Source organism: Panicum hallii, chromosome 6 (assembly GCF_002211085.1).
Source record: "Panicum hallii strain FIL2 chromosome 6, PHallii_v3.1, whole genome shotgun sequence".
Lineage (NCBI taxonomy): Eukaryota > Viridiplantae > Streptophyta > Magnoliopsida > Poales > Poaceae > Panicum > Panicum hallii.
The window spans coordinates 32,773,484-32,784,155 of NC_038047.1; the positions used below are offsets into that span (position 1 = coordinate 32,773,484).

General features: G+C 42.4%; 1 non-coding gene across 1 annotated transcript; it reads left to right on the forward strand.

Annotated features, from left to right (window-relative positions):
* Nucleotides 1–431: 431 nt before the first annotated feature.
* On the forward strand, nucleotides 432–570 carry LOC112898643. Its single transcript, XR_003229904.1, has one exon. It is a non-coding gene; the product is annotated as a small nucleolar RNA Z247 (small nucleolar RNA).
* Nucleotides 571–10,672: the final 10,102 nt, after the last annotated feature.

Genomic DNA, 10,672 nt, shown 5'->3' on the forward strand with positions numbered 1-10,672 from the left:
CCGAGAAGCTCACCCGCCAGAACAATGCAATGTGGTCTGCGCAGGTTCTCACGACTTTACGAGGCGCGAGGCTGGAGTGCTATGTCAACGGTAAAGCTGTTGCTCCAGCTGCAGAGGTTGAAGAAAAGAAGGCCGACGGCAAGACCATCATGGCCTCCAACCCAGCCTATGAGGAGTGGTTTGCCGCGGATCAACAAGTCCTCGGTTTTCTGCTCAGCTCCCTGTCCAGGGACATCTTGGCGCAAGTCGCCATCTCAAGGACTTCTGCTGAAGCATGGAAGGCGATCAGCGATATGTTCTCGTCGCACACGCATGCTCGTACCACCAATGTACGACTCGCTCTCGCCACGACAAAGAAGGAGAACATGACCGTAGCCCAGTACTACGGCAAGATGAAGGGACTTGCAGATGAGATGGCTGTAGTAGGAAAGCCTCTTGATGATGAAGAGTTGGTGATGTATATTTGCAATGGTCTAGATCTAGAATTCAATCCTTTAGTTTCTGCTCTTGTAACTAGGATTGAACCTGTTACCCCTGCTGAACTGTACTCACAATTACTAAGTTTTGAGACTAAATTAGAACTACAGCTTGGCACAGGATCTTCATCAGCCAACACCGCAGGGAGAGGCGGCCGTGGCGGGAACCAGCAGATGCGTGGTTCTGGCCGTGGCGGTCGTGGGCGGTCAAGCTTTGGCCGAGGCTCTGGTGGGCGCGGTTCTGGTGGGCGTGGACAGCAGCAACAGTCACGCCACAACCAGCAGAACCAGCCACGCAGGAATTTTCCCACCGGACCTACTGCAACCCACGACAGCAATGGGCGCCCCATTTGCCAAGTGTGCTTCAAGATAGGACATACGGTGCTTGAATGCTGGCACTGTTTTGATGAGAATTATGTTCCAGAGGAACGACACGTTGCTGCTGCTATGAGCCTCTATTCCATGGATCAAAACTGGTACATGGACACTGGTGCTACGGACAACATAACTAGTGATCTTGAGAAGCTCACCATTCGTGACAAGTACAACGGAGGCGATCAGATTCACACCGCAAGCGGTGCAGGTATGGAAATTAGACATATTGGTCATCCAATAGTTCATACCCCAACTCATGATTTACATCTAAATAATATTCTTTACGTTCCAAAAACTGCTAAAAATCTTGTTTCCGTTCATCGTCTTACTAAAGATAATTCCACTTTCCTTGAATTTCACCCTGATTATTTTTTGATCAAGGATCAGGTCACGAAGAACACCATACTTAGAGGATCATGCCGTAGGGGCCTATATCCTCTTCCTCCTTCGTCCACCATAAAGCAAGCTTTTGGAGTTGTCAAGCCATCTTTTGAAAGGTGGTATAGTCGTTTGGGTCATGCGTCTGCTCCCATTATCTCTAAAGTTATTAGTATGAATAATCTTCCTTGTTTAAGTGAATCAAATAAAGAATCTGTGTGTGATGCTTGCCAAAAGGCAAAGAGTCACCAGCTTCCTTATCCAAAATCTCATAGTGTTTCGAGTCAACCTTTGCAGCTTATTTTCTCAGATGTCTGGGGACCTTCGCCCTTTTGTGCTGGAAGAAACAAATACTATGTTAGTTTTATTGATGACTATAGCAAATTTGTGTGGCTCTATCCTCTTAAGCACAAATCTGAAGTTTTTCAGAAATTTCATGAATTTCAAAATCTTGTTGAGAGGCTCTTTAATCGCAGGATTATATCTATGCAGACTGATTGGGGAGGAGAATATCAAAAACTTCACTCCTTTTTTGAGCGCATTGGCATCTCTCATCTTGTTTCATGTTCTCACGCTCAACAACAAAACGGGGCTGCCGAACGAAAGCATCGGCATATTGTTGAAGTTGGCCTAGCTTTTATTAGCGCATGCATCTATGCCGCTTAAGTTTTGGGAGGATGCCTTTATCGCTGCCACTTATTTGATTAATCATACTCCTAGTCGAGTTATAAATTTTGAAACTCCTCTTGAATGTTTATTTCATCAAAAACCAGATTATTCCTCCCTTAGGATTTTTGGCTGTGCTTGTTGGCCTAATCTTCGCCCCTATAATACCCACAAATTTCAGTTCAGATCCACACGATGTGTCTTTCTTGGTTATAGTCCTTTACACAAAGGATTTAAATGCTTAGATCCTTCTACAGGTCGAGTTTATATATCTCGGGATGTCACATTTAATGAAAATATTTTCCCCTTTGCCCAACTTCATCCAAATGCAGGAACTCATCTTCGTCATGAGATCTCTCTTCTTCCTTCTGATCTTAGGCCATCGACATTTGATCAAGGGGGAGAACTATCGAGTGATCATATGTTTAATTCTAATAATTCATGTGATGAAGTGTGTGCAGAAAACAGGTGGGATTCGGTGTCTGTACCGATCCTCCGATCGGCCGGTGCAGGTTCGACCCAACAGGAGGGCGCCACGTTGCCAATAGGAGAGGAAGCCGACGTGGACACAGATTCTCCTGGCGCAAATTCTCCTGGTTCTCCTGGCGCAAATTCTCCTAGATCGGCTAGTGGTGCAAATCCTGCAACTGATCCGCCTGTGCTGTCTGCCCTTCCTGGATCTTCTGCTCCAACCAGCTTCGAGCCTGCTGGTGTGCCTTCTGTTGAGGAAACAACAATTCGGCCAAGAACAAGACTACAATCCAGGATACGGAAGCCTAAGGTATATACTGATGGCACCATTAGATACAGTTGTTTTACTTCATCAGGAGAACGACAAAATTTAAATGAAGCTTTTGGAGATAAACATTGGAAAGAAGCTATGGATTTAGAGTATTCTGCTTTGATGAAAAACAAAACATGGCATTTGGTACCTCCAAGGAAAGGAACTAATATTATTGATTGTAAGTGGGTCTATAAGATAAAAAGAAAAGCTGATGGAAGTCTTGACAGATATAAAGCTTGTTTAGTTGCAAAGAGTTTTAAGCAAAGATATGGTATAGATTATGAAGATACCTTTAGTCCTGTAGTAAAGGCAACAATAATTAGAGTTATCTTGTCTGTGGCTGTGTCAAGAGGTTGGAGTCTTCGTCAATTAGATGTGCAAAATGCCTTCTTACACGGAGTTTTGGAAGAGGAAGTTTATATGAGACAGCCACCAGGTTATGAGGATAAATCTTTGCCTAACTATGTTTGCAAACTTGATAAAGCTTTGTATGGTCTTAAGCAAGTGCCAAGAGCGTGGTATTCCAGATTGAGTATGAAATTACAAAGTCTAGGTTTCAAGCCATCAAGAGCAGATACATCTTTGTTCTTTTATAACAAAGTGAATATTAGCATGTTTGTGCTTATTTATGTTGATGATATTATTGTGGCTAGTTCAATGCCAAGTGCAACTACAGCTTTACTCAGTGATCTTAATAAAGAGTTTGCCTTAAAAGATTTAGGTGATCTACATTATTTTCTTGGAATAGAAGTAAATAAAGTTTCAGATGGTATAATTTTGTCTCAAAAAAAATATGCTTCAGATGTCTTAAAAAGAGTTGGCATGAGTGATTGTAAACCAGTAAATACTCCTATGTCAACTTCAGAAAAGCTTTCTGTTCATGAAGGGGATTTACTTGGTCCTAGTGATGCGACACAATATAGAAGCATGGTTGGTGCTTTACAGTATTTAACATTGACAAGACCAGACATCTCTTTTGCAGTCAACAAGGTATGTCAATATTTACATGCTCCTTCTACAGTTCATTGGGTAGCAGTCAAAAGAATTCTAAGATATATTAAGCATACTATGAAACTTGGACTCAAAATTGGGAAATCTCTTCTGGTCAGTGGTTTTAGTGATGCAGATTGGGCTAGATGTATTGATGATAGGCGCTCTACAGGAGGCTTTGCAATATTCTTAGGCTCAAATCTGGTTTCTTGGAATGCACGTAAACAAGCGACAGTATCAAGGTCAAGTACAGAAGCTGAGTATAAAGCACTGGCTAATGCAACTGCTGAAATTATGTGGATTCAGATTTTGCTGTTAGAAATTGGAATTCAAGCACTAAGAAAAGCAAAGCTATGGTGTGATAATATGAGAGCCAAATATCTTTCTGCAAATCCAGTTTTTCATGCAAGAACAAAGCATATTGAAGTGGATTATCACTTTGTGCGAGAAAGGGTTGCAAAAAGATTACTTGATATTGAACATGTGTCGACAAGGGATCAGATAGCCGATGGGTTTACAAAACCCTTAGCTGCACGGCAGTTGGAGATTTTCAAAGGCAATCTAAATCTAGAGAAGATTTAGATTGAGGGGGAGTGTTAAACATAGTATAAACCAAATATGGAAATTTAACTAAATATGGAGAGACTTGACCGGCTAAGGATGTAGATTGTTGTATAAGTCTAGGACTCTTGTTGTAAATCTTTTCCTTCCTAGAATATCTCCTAGCCGGTCATGATCTGCGCCATATATATGTATCGCACCATGTTGTGTGTTTAAATTAATCAACACGCAACCGCTGAGATCTCCGAGTTTGGAGGCCGGCGTTCCACCACAATATTCACCGCACCTCTGATCTTTTCACCGTGGCCTGGTGGCGTTCGTTTCCCTCTCTCTAGGTCTAGGGTCATGCCCCCTCCCAAATCGGCAACCACATCTGGAGGTTGGAGCAGTCGGCCGGCAGTGGCATCATCATCCTGGTCTGCGCACGGGAGACCAGGTCATGTCAGCCCCACCTATGGAGCTCTGGTTCCCCGGCAGCGTGGCCTTTAGCGGAGTCCATCCGTGGAGGCCTCAGCAATAACTGTGTGCATCCATCCGTCTTGCGTCATTACACTACTAAACAAATAATTTGCAGCAACCCTTTCTTTTTTTCCAAGAGCGGGTCAAAATATACCCTGCTCCTACAAAGGAAGCGGGGGTACTGTAACAACCGACCCGCCTCTGAAAAAGTATTTGTAGGGGCGGATGACACCATCATCCGCCCTCCTAAAAATGCAGAGGCGGGTGAGGGTGTCACCCGCCTCCTAAAAATACACATTTGTAGGGCGGGTGATGTAAATGGCCGATAAAAATCTAGGTGCCCTCTTCTACCTCCTCCCGACAACCTATTGCTTGCTCGGGGGAGGTGCTACCCGAAAATGAAAAAACGGAAAAAGGGAGGGAAAATTTTAAATTTGATTTCCTTCGAGTTGGAGGCCGTAGGAGGTAAGTTGTTGCTAATCTCGTATCTTTTCTAAGCTTTTTTGTTAGTTTTAAGGATCAAATGGTGCTCTCTTTGCCTCTAGCTAGATCTAGATCTCCATGGTGTACATTTATTATTTGGGGCTCCATTTGACTCAAGTTTTTTGATGAAGTTGTATTATTTTAGTAGGAGAACAAGATTATGTATTCATTTTGGCTCAATCTCTATGTTTTAGCCTCATTTCCAAGTAAACAAATTCCTAAATCCATGGAGGAGAGAGAAGATTTGTTTTTTTATATTTACACACATGCATGATAGTTATTTTCAACAAAATTTAGTTGTTCAATAATAGGTTGGGTTTTGATTTTTTTTAGTTTTTACATGTTAAATTGATTTTTTCCAATATCTACGCATATATAAAAGTATATATTTATGGCCATTTGGGGATCTATTTGCCTCAAACTTTTGGATGAAGTTATATTATTTTAGTAGGAGAACTATATTATATAATCATTTTGACCTAATCTTTATGTTTTAGCCTCATTTCTAAGTAACCAATTTCCTAGATCCATGGAGGATATAGAAGAAGATTTGAGTTTTTTTTATATTTGCACACATGCATATCTAGGCGTATACAAAGGTATATATTTTTCTAAATTATTGAAGAGCTTGTTTTAATTTATTTGAATTATTTGTTGATGCTCAGAGATGGATAGGATATGGATGTACAAAGCACGAAGGACAGATGTCTATTTCCGTGGAGAACTTAATAAATTTATTCAAGCTGCGGAAAATCATGCAAGAAATGAGAAGCCACAGAGAATACCTTGCCCGTGCAAAACATACAAGAATATGAGAGTATTGACCGACATAGTTACAATCAGATCGCATGTGTTGTTGGGTGGTTTTGTTGAGGATTACATGATCTGGACGTATCATGGCGAGAAAGCAGTACCCACTCCAATGGAGAATACAATCAATGAAATGATAGAAAACGTCGAGTTTGATAGATTGTTTGATGCTTATGATGAATTTTGTGCGGATGTCGGCAATGATGATGGTGATGGTGTCGGCAAGGGGCCCATCGATGGTGATAGTGATGAAGGTAGTGACGACAAACTTGATGCCGATGATTTCCTTAGCCAGTTGTTGCGCCAAACCACAGCAGCGCTTTTGGTAGGTACTGCAAAGGGGTTAGCAAACTTCAAGGCGGTGAAAAAATTAGTGGAGGAAAATTTATACGAGTGATCAAAGGGATGTCCGAAACACTAGACCGTGCTTCATTTCATACTTGAGCTGTTGACCCTAAAGGCTAAGCACAGCTGGTCAGATAGTAGTTTCAATGATCTCTTGCGTTTGTTGGCTTGCTTGCTTCAAAAGCCAAATAAAGTGCCCGCCAACACCTAATGAGCAAAGAAGCTTGTCAGTCCATTCATGATGGTGTGGAAAGAATTTATGCATGTCCAAATCATTGTATCTGTATCATGGGGATAGTTTCAAAGACTTGGACAAATGCCCTATTTGTAAGTCAAGTCGATACAAAAACAATGCCGGTTATTATGGTGGCGACATTGAAGGTTTAGGTTATGGGAACAAAAGGAAGAGGAAGGGTGCAAGGAATAGTGTCATTTCTGTCAAACCAAGAGACACTACTTTAGACATTTCTGAGAAGCAGAGCAGAATTCCTGCCATGGTTATGTGGCACCTCCTAGTTGCCAACCGCTTGAGGAGTTTCTTCTCCAACCCAAATGATGCTGAACTGATGTTGTTGCGAGATTCGGATAAGCCCAGGAAGGGCAACGGAAAGCTCCAACATCCAGCTGATGCTCGCTAATGGAAGAAGTTCGATGAGCAGTATTATCTGAAAGTTGGAAAGGACTCAAGGAATGTTTGGTTTGCATTGAGCACAGGTGGAATGAATCTGTTCGGTGATAGAACTAGCACTCACAGCATATGGCCAGTGATCTTGACGATGTACAACCTGCCTACATGGTTGTGCCAGAAGAGAAAGTATCTTTTGCTATCAATCCTTATACAAGACCCCAAGCATCCTGGCATCGATATTGATGTTTTTCTTAAGCCTTTGATGCAAGAGATGGAAACTCTATGGAAGGAGGGTATCAATATCGTTGATGGTTTTACACGGTAGCCCTTTAATCTAAGAGCCATTATCTTCATCACCGATCTGTGTGGATGACACCGTATCATCTTTCCTGGAAGGTTCTAAAAAGATAGTTTACCTTGGGTAGAGGCGCTTCTTGGTGGAAGGATATCGTTAGTGAAGTAAGAAGTTCTATAAACTTTTTATGGCAACCCTGAGTTACATTCTAGTCCAGTAAAACGAGATGGGCACTACATTTTCGAAATGGTCACGACCATCTAGGTCACCTATGGAAGATGATGAAGGATGAGAAGAAGAGAAATAGAGATAAGGCACCTATCAAATTAGGAGGATCTTGCCGTATTGGGCGGATCTTAAGGTCCGCCATGCGATTGATGGTATGTACCTGAAGAAGAATGTGTTTGATAACACAATTGGGCTCCTTCTGGAGACATCAGCCAAGACAATGGATACCTTGAAGTCACGTCAAGACCTGGTGGCCATGAAGATAAGAGAAGATCTTCACCCTATGGATAAAGGAAATGAAAGATATAAACTTCCACCGGCTAGCTACAACTTGACACATGTTCAGAAGAAGGCAATATGCGAGAGCTTACAGGGGATCAGAGTCCCAAGTCGTTTCTCATCCAACATAAGGAAACTAGTTTCAATGAAAGACCTCTCGCTATGTGGCTATAACTGTCACGGTTATCATGTGTTGCTAATAGTGTTCCTCCCTATTGCAATCAAAGCGATCAAGCCAGTATACATAAAGATGGTAATTACCCGGTTGTGTTACTTTCTTCAACAAGATTTCTCAAAAGGTGATCGATGAAGATGAATTGCAGGATCTCCAAGAATTTATCGGGGAGACTATGGCGCAGCTCAAGATGTGCTTTGTGCTTCCCTCCAGGATTTTTTGATATAACGGAACACCTAATGGTTTATATGGTTGACCTAATACGGGCTGTCGGAGGATTTCTCTAGCCGGGTGGCGGAGTGCACCTGCCTAATCCTAGCTTAGGATGAGTTTGGGGGTAGTCAAGGAATGCTCGATCTAGAGGCGTATGAACACGAGTAGCACACACGGGTTTAGAGTGGTTCAGGCCGCCGGAGCATAATACTCTACGTTCACTGTGTGTTGTATTGCTTGTGAGATTGTGAAACTTCTGTGAGTCTGTAAAAACTTATGTTCTAATGTGCGCGCTCTCCCTTTTATAGGCTTAAGGGAGCGCATACACTAAGCGGGGCCCCGACAGGTGGACCCGACGACATATTAAATAACATACACATTGAAGCCTTAAATGCCTCACATCCGGAGATCTTCCTCATCAGCCTCCGTGCGTATCCTCCATCTGGATATGATCTTGTGCCGTCTTGCTAGCATAGGGTCTGCTGCCGCTGACATGCGTAGAGGGAGTCATGCAGTCGATGTAGAGTCAGCTCCCGCTGATAGGCAAATGGGCTATATTGACCTGCCGTACTGTAGCCTTTGCGCACTGTAGCAGCGCTGAAAGACATCTAGGCCCCTAAGTGGGTTTTGGTGATAAATGACAAAGCACATGTATATTTAATCATGTTATTAAGCATGTGTGCAGGTGCTAAGGGTGACTGAGCAAAGCATATAACGAAGCGTGAACCCTCAAAAAGGATATGAAAAGCGGTGTTCTTAAGTGTACTAAAAGACTAGATTTTATTTTTGAAATTGAGTATAGGAACGCCGTACTATCAAGAGGAACTTTGATCCACAAGCGTGGACATGGTAGTTGTGTTCAAGAGAACCCTACAAAAACCATGAGAAACAATCCTACCACTTAAAAAGGGCACTTCTTGTAATATTCTCTATCTAACCCGGAGTGTCTGGGACCCAGTCCGGAATATCCGGACAGAGTGTCTGGAGTATCCAGACGTATACCCGGAGTCTCCGGGTTACTGTTACCTTTCTGCAAAACACTCTGGTCCGGAGTCTCCGGACACCAACGTCCGGAGTATCCGGACATATACCCGGAGTTTTCGGGTACCCTCTCCCAACGGCTAGTTTCTGGGTGAGGGGGTATAAATACCCCCCCATACCCCTTCATTTCTCTTCCTCTTGCTCATTTTCGACTAGAACTGCCAATAAGCAAAAGAGAGCCCTCTCACTTCCCATTTGCTCCATTCTTGAGTGATTTTCTTAGGGGATTGAAGTGAGATTGTTGCAAGAGCTAAGATTTGTGCAAGTAAGCCTTGATTCCATCTCTTGAGCACATCATCCAAGTCTTGCCAGTGGATTCTAGTTTATTACTCTTGGAGCTTCAAGCTCCTAGACGGCTAGGCGTTGCTTGTGATTGCGTGATTGAGTTGTGAGCATCACAGTAAGTTTGTAATCTTCATTCCTCTCCGAGGAATTCATAGTAAGTGACCTTGGGTTTGAGCGTTGGTATCACCCTTGGGAGAGGAGCATAGGGGTTCTTGAGCACCGTCTCTTGAATCCTTCCTCAACAGAGATGTAGCTCCTTTGGGAGTGAACTTCGGGAAACAAATTCTGTCTCACTCTCGCAATTCTAGCTTGTCTTTGTGGTTATTTGCTTGTGAGACTAACTTTCTAGGGTTTGAGGATGATCTACTATTATACAAGTCTTAGGAGTAAGACAACTGGTGAGAAACACTCCAAAGGTACCACTAGTTCCTCTAAAATTACTGGATCTAATTTACAGCATCATTATCTTTATTTTTGTGTAGTTTGTTTCATACCTGGATAGTCCAGACATTATCTCTGGAAACTCCGGACTCAATATCCGGAGTATCCGGATATCTGTGTTACTAACCGTGTTCAAAGTGTTTTAAGTTGCAGATTAGCCTATTCACCCCCCCTCTAGGCATCTTGAGATCCTTTCAATTGGTATCAGAGCGAGGTTCTTCATCTTTGAAGCTTAACCGCTTGGAGAATCAAGATGTCAAGTGACACTTCATCCAAGGCTCAAGTCGATTCGATCGTTGAAGTTGAAAAGGAGAAGACGTTTGAAAAACTTGAGGACAAGAAAAAGAATAGGCAACAACAAGAAGAAAAAGATTTAGAAACAACCGATGACGAGATGTCATTCCAAGAATGGAAGGAATGGAAGAAGAAGAAGAAATTGCAAAGAAAGAAAGAAAAATCCAGCATCAAAATTATAATCAAGTCAAGTGATGACTCGGACACCGATTATAAGAGAAGATCCTCAAGCTCATCAAAAGGGAAGAAAAGAGTCAACTGTCATCGAGTGGACCATGACTACACCTTTCAAATCCCAAGTGAACACAATGCCTCAATACATATGGGAAAGCCACCTCATTTTGATGGAACGGGGTATAATCAATGGAAGACCAAAATGTTCGGTTATTTGAGTGCAATTCACAAGGATCTTTGGAAGATCATTGAAGTAGGTTGTGAAATCCTAGAAGATGGAGAAGCCACAACG